The sequence below is a fragment of the Lactuca serriola genome, chromosome 3 (assembly GCF_051521515.1).
Source record: "Lactuca serriola cultivar US96UC23 chromosome 3, Lser_US96UC23_V15, whole genome shotgun sequence".
In the NCBI taxonomy this organism is placed as follows: Eukaryota; Viridiplantae; Streptophyta; class Magnoliopsida; order Asterales; family Asteraceae; genus Lactuca; species Lactuca serriola.
In genome coordinates, this window is record NC_136410.1 from 137,396,752 (window position 1) to 137,403,724 (window position 6,973).

Sequence of the window (6,973 nt, forward strand, 5' to 3'; positions counted from 1 at the left end):
TGTTCAAGTATGTTGCGGGGTGATCGCAGACGAAATGAACTCCCACATATGCTCATCCAATTGTCCCACTCTAGAGCCTGAACCATAACCACTGCCAAAGCCTCCTTGTGTGGCCACCATACTGAAAATAAACCGCACAAAACATCAAAGTATACATATATATATATATATATATATATATATATATATACATACTTACATACATACATCGAGGAGTCCCATTCTCTAAAAGCTTCCTGGTATCATCGTCGTTTTCCTTGACTCAAGTACGGATCCTCTGCTTCCAGTACTATGGGCCCATACTACCATCCACATATATCCATACTTTCCTCAAGGATCACGAATCCTCAAAGTCACTCCCTTATCTTTACATACAACTCTCAACAAGATAATGCTCCCAACACCGAATCTCTGCCTAGGTTTTCCTAGGGCAATCACCACACCACTCTCTGCCACTAGTTGCAGAAGGATCTCCCTCTAACACCCTCTAACTAGCTCATAAATATAATTACATATCACCAACAACAAATAATTCTTCGAATGAAAGGTCTCACACTACAACGGTTGGACTAAAACAAGAGGTCTGTAATAGAGTTAAAACCTAATCTTCTAAAATTATTTAGTCTTAATAATATGTAACTTAGCATATTCGCTTACTATTTAGCTGAACTTAATGAGAACTCCTAAAAATCACAAAGCAAGCAACATTCGAGCATTGAGTAATCAAAATAAAGCCTAACGTAAATAGGCGATCCTATCACTGACTGATCAGTACTAGAATGAAAGTCTACAAGCTCATATTGTAGGCATACAAAGGCATCTCTCCTAGATCCTTAGCCCTAATCTAGCATGTGATTCACAGATTCACAGATCAAATATATCAAAAAATATGTATGGGTATTTTGGGAAAACTTACTTGAGCTTGGTCGATTGCATTCACCACACCCTTTTGTTTTGGTAGAAAATTCATTTTATAAAACATTCCTATTAAAAAAATCTACCAAATCCTCAGTTTCAGTTCAGAAACACCCGATAGTGTGCCTGACTACCTCAAACCAAGGCTCTGATACCAACTTCTAACGTCCCAAACATTAAGACCAAAAATTTCAATTTTTAGAATAATAAAACCATCATTCAAAACGTGTTCATAAAACCATAATAGAACCAGAGTATGACCAAACTTCCAAATACATCAGAGTCAAATAAAATGCGCAACAATATAGTGTGTGCGATGCGATCACCCGAGCTCTTCCCCTTTGATTTGGAAGTACCTGAAACATAAACTGAAAACCGTAAGCATGAAGCTTAGTGAGTTACCCAAAACACCACATACCATACATATTTAACATACAACGGGACATTGCCCAACACCCATCAGGCCCTACCCGACATTGCGTCCCGCTCGGAACAAATATGTCAATATCATGAGATGGGCCCCGCCTCATCACAACCATCAAGCCTCACCTGGCATCGGGCCCTGCCTGGTATATATATATATATATATATATATATATATATATATATATAGACATAAACACATACAATAATCACTAAGACAAATAGCATACAATACTATCATTAGGCCTCGCCTGGCATCAGGCCCCGCACGGTATACATATCACATACAACACATGCAAGACTCTCACACACAACTCGCATCCTATCAATACCAAATCATAGGCTGGAATTGGTGCCTTCGACCCTCCAAGTACAATGAAGAAACTCACCTCAAGCTACCGAATATCTCAAATAAAAGCTCAGACTGCTGATCTGGAAAATCCCCGCACTAACCAATCAAATAAAACCCAATTAATAAGTTGGGCCATAAACCAAGGCTATGAATCTCATTCATCAGTCCAACTCCAAGGATAAAAGAGCATTTTACCCTTTCCTTACTTGGCCCAATAGCTAAGGCCCGTGCCAACAACTCCAAAAGCCCAATATTGTCTAAAATACTAAGTGGCACTCAAAGTCCATTATGGCCCAATCCGAGAAGGCCCAATGTCCAATAAAATCCCAAAGTCCAGAAATGATCCATAGAAGTTAAGGGTCCAAGACCAATCAAAACAAATCTCAAATAAAGCAAACCCACAACTCCATCAGCCCACTGATTAGTGTACTCTTGACGTACAATGCTCGTACGCCCTACGTATGCGATTGATCAGGAGACGGTGCTTGGACCCAGTATGCTCGGTGTACTCAAGAGTATGACCCGCATACTGGCCTGATTCAAAGTCCTTGATCAAACGTCTTAACCTCTTAAGAACTTAACATCCAACCCTCAAACTAACATCATATGAAGGTCCTATACCTTAAAGTCGATGACTTTAAGCCTCTACATGGATAAAAACACCCAATGTACAATTCTAGCATCTGAACTCCATTAAGAAGAACATAAGCCTTGAATGGTTGAGTTAAACCCATCAACTTATCCTTTTTATGTACAATGGACCTCAGAAAAGCCTAGATCTATTATCCTAAGCTGCCGGAGTAGCCCATACTTCCAAACAGGGTTTAAAAGACCCAAAAGCACACAAATAAAGCCCTAAACTAGATCTAGCATAAAGAACCATCAAGTTAGGAGCTTTATAGCTCAAATAGCTTGAGAAGTTGATGAAGATCCTGGATCTTCAAGCTCCAAGTCCACCAAAGCCTCACCACGAAGCTTCACTTCCTTAAAGGGGCACAAAAACACCACAAAAATCACAAAAATTCTCACAAATACTTAATGAAGATAAGGGTTTCGTTCTTAGGGTTTGGAGAAGTGAAGGCGGACCATAAGATGCACCCAATGCAACATATTTTGTTTAAATAGGGCACAAACCCTAAAAATTATGGATTGCCCCTGCTTAGCGTACGCTCAACGGACACCCAACATACGTGGGTGCCTCCTTATCCAATCTTCGAGCTAGTATGCTCAACGTACTCATATAGTAAACATAGCGTACTTGGCTAGGGACCAATAATGAAAAGAACTTACAAATAGGGGTTAAAAGGAACATACACATATATTATGAATGTTACAATTGGGTGTTAGGAACATCACAATATGTAAACTTATTGTAAACTTTATACCTCAAATAGCTTGAAAAGTTGATGAAGATCCTGGATCTTCAAGCTCCAAGTCCACCAAAGCCTTACCACGAAGCTTCACTTCCTTAAAGAGGCACAAAAACACCACAAAAATCACAAAAATTCTCACAAATACTTAATGAAGATAAGGGTTTCGTTCTTAGGGTTTGGAGAAGTGAAGGCGGACCATAAGATGCACCCAATGCAACATATTTTGTTTAAATAGGGCACAAACCCTAAAAATTATGGATTGCCCCTGCTTAGCGTACGCTCAGCGGACACCCAACATACGTGGGTGCCTCCTTATCCAATCTTCGAGCTAGTATGCTCAACGTACTCATAGAGTAAACATAGCGTACTTGGCTAGGGACCAATAATGAAAAGAACTTACAAATAGGGGTTAAAAGGAACATACACATATATTATGAATGTTACAATTGGGTGTTAGGAACATCACAATATGTAAACTTATTAGTCATAGTATTATCTCTATAGAGTTTGTTCAATCTCAACAAAACTTATCTGATCGCTTGAAGAATGGGTTAATTGGAGACTTGGTAAAGAAGTCAGTTATAGGGATGGGTTTAAGTCCCACTTAATATCTCCTTAGGTAGGATACTCAATTCCCTTCTAATACAGTGTTAGAAGTTAAATTAAATGTGGAAAGCTTGCTTATTGAGATTGGATCACTATTTTGTTACTACATCCCAAGTAAGTGCTTATAACCTGTATAGTTAAAATAGGTTGATTAAGTTCTTAATAGTTCTTTTGAAAAAGTGAATTAATAGGTGCATGATAGAAAAGGACTACCTTTGTGAGTGTGAAGTGATGTAGCTTCAAAAAGCTTGGGCTATGCTTTTATGCACTCATGAATGGATAAGACACATCGTGGTAATAGTGCCAAGTATGAAACATTATATATAATGTTTAACTTTTGTGTGTAGTATCTTCAGTTACTCAAATGATTTGAGGGGTTTAATCCTTAGGACACCCTTATTCTCGAGTATTTGACATGTATGTTATACTAATATGAAAATTCAATCTTCAAGATAGTTTCATTAATGCATGAGTTTGATTTGTGTTTGCTTTTAGTTAATTAAGAAATGCACTAAAATGGTGGAGGAATGATGGTGATTTTAGTGTTATCAACACATTTTAGTGTATTTATTTGTTAATCTTGAGATAGGTTGAGCTTCAAAAGTCATCGGTCTTTGCTTATTGTCAGCATAGCTCTTTTGATGATCCTGAGCTGCTTACATTCTCTCCCTAATTTTTTTCAACTTTTCAGCAGTTTGATGGACTATCTCGGGTACCATAAACTGCTTTTCCCCAACCTCAAGCCAACAAGACGGCGTACGACATTTTTTTCCGTACATAGCTTGATAAGGTGCCATCTTAATGCTCGAGTGGAAACTATTATTGTAGGAAAATTCTACCAAAGGAAAATGTTCATCCCAGTTGCCTTGGAATTCCAGGGTACATGCTCTCAGCATATCTTCAAGCATTTGTATTGTTTGTTCGCTCTGACAATCAATTTGTGGATGGTAAGCTGTACCTAAACACAACTTGGTACCCAATTTATCTTGTAGACTTTTCCAAAATCGCGAGGTGAAACGGTTGTCACGATCTGACACAATCGTTAATGGAACACCGTGAAGCCTCACAATTTCTTTTACGTAAGAATTCACAAGCTTATCCATAGACCATTTCTCATTGGCTGCTATGAAATGCGCACTCTTAGTGAAGCGATCCACGACCACCCAAATCATGTCGTGACCACTCTTTGTTGTGGGCAGTTTAGTAACAAAATCCATAGCAATGTCTTCCCATTTACCCATAGGGACAGGTAAAGGTTCTAAACTCCCATATGGTTTCTGATGTTGTGCCATGACTCTAGCACAGTCACACACTCTGCCACGTACTTTGCAATATCAAGCTTCATCGTCGGCCACCACTAATAGGGTTTCAGGTCCCTATACATTTTAGTGCTGCCAGGATGAATTGAGTACATGGTTTTGTCAGCTTCTTCCATCATAAGATCTCTTATTCCTCCTGACTTCGGTACCCAAATACGATCTTGGAATACCTTCAATCCATGATCGTTTGTACTGAACACCAACGTTTTACCCAACCGTTCCTCCTTCCGGTCATTCTTTTTAGAAGCTTGCTCTTGAGCTTTCTTTATACTCTCCACAATTGTCGAGACAACTTCTATCCTCAACGCTCTTGGCCTTTTTTTTTTCTCAAGATTGACTTTCCGACTGAGAGCATCTGCGACAACATTTGCTTTACTGGGGTGGTAAAGTATCTCACAGTCGTAGTCCTTAAGTAGTTCTAGCCAGTGTCGCTGCCTCATGTTCAATTCTTTCTGACTAAAGAGATATTGAAGACTCTTATAATCAGTGAACAGTTTGCACTTCGTGCCATAAAGGTAATGTCTCCATATCTTCAGAGTGAAAACTACTGCTGCCAGCTCCAAATTGTGAGTGGGGTAGTTCTTTTTATGCTCTTTCAACTGTCGAGATACATATGCTATCACCTTTTCTCTTTGGGTCAAAACATAACCCAACCCAACACTAGACGCATTGCTATAGTCAGCGAAGTCTTCAACTCCATTGGGTAGAGAAAGAATCAGTGCCTTACATAACTTCTTCTTTAGAAATTCGAATGCTTCTTTGTGCTTATCACTCCAAGAATAAGTAGCTCCTTTACGGGTCAAAGTTGTTAGTGGAGTAGCGATCGAATAAAAGCCTTGGATAAACCTTCAGTAATATCCGGCTAATCCTAAAAAGATTTGGATCTCCGTGGGAATTTTTGGTTGTTCCCACTTCTTCACAGCTTCAATCTTTGATGGATCAACCATTATTCCTTATTGGTTGACCACGTGACCCAAGAATTGGACTTCTCGAATCCAAAAATCACATTTGGAGAACTTAGCATACAACTTATCCTTCTTCAAGACTTCTAACACTTCTCGCAAGTGTCTGCCATGCTCCTCTTGGATTTTTGAGTAAATCCAAATGTCATCTATGAACACTATCCAAGATTTATCAAGGAACGGATTACAAACCCTGTTCATTAAATCCATGAATGTTGCTGGAGCATTGGTTAGTCCAAACGACATAACCAAGAACTCATAGTGTCCATATCGTGTTCTGAATGCAATCTTCTCTATATCCCGCTCTCTTACTTTCAGTTGATGATATCCTGACCTCAGGTCGGTCTTTGAAAAATAGCTTGAACCTTGTAGTTGATCGAACATGTCATCAATCCTCGGCAACATATATCTATTCTTTATTGGTGCCTTGTTCAGCTCTCTGTAATCGATGCATATTCTCATACTTCCATATTTCTTCTTCACGAATAACACCGGAGCTCCCCAGGGTGATGAACTAGGTCTAATGAAACCTTTGTCCAATAACTCCTGAAGTTGCATCATCAGCTCCTTCATCTCCGTTGGTGCTAATCGATAAGGTGCTTTTGCTATTGGCATGGTTCCTGGTAACAAGTCAATACGAAATTCTACTTGTCGATCAGGCGGTAATCCAGGAAGATCTTCGGGAAATACTTCCGGATAATCACACACCACAGGAATGATCTGCATCTCCTTTTTCTCCTTCTTTGCATCAATCATAAATGCCAAATATGATGTACATCCTTTGGCAAAACACTTTCTAGCTTTCATTAGAGAATTGATCCTAGAAATTACTCTGCGTTTGTCCTCATACCCCATAAATGACTCTTTCCCTAGCGGGTTTAGTTTGACTATCTACTTTCTGCACAATATCTCGTCGTGATTTAAGCCAATCCATTCCCAACACGATGTCGAAACCGTTAAGTTCAATAGGAAATAATTACTCATGGAACTTATTCCCATTCAGGTCGATTAAGATGTTTTTCA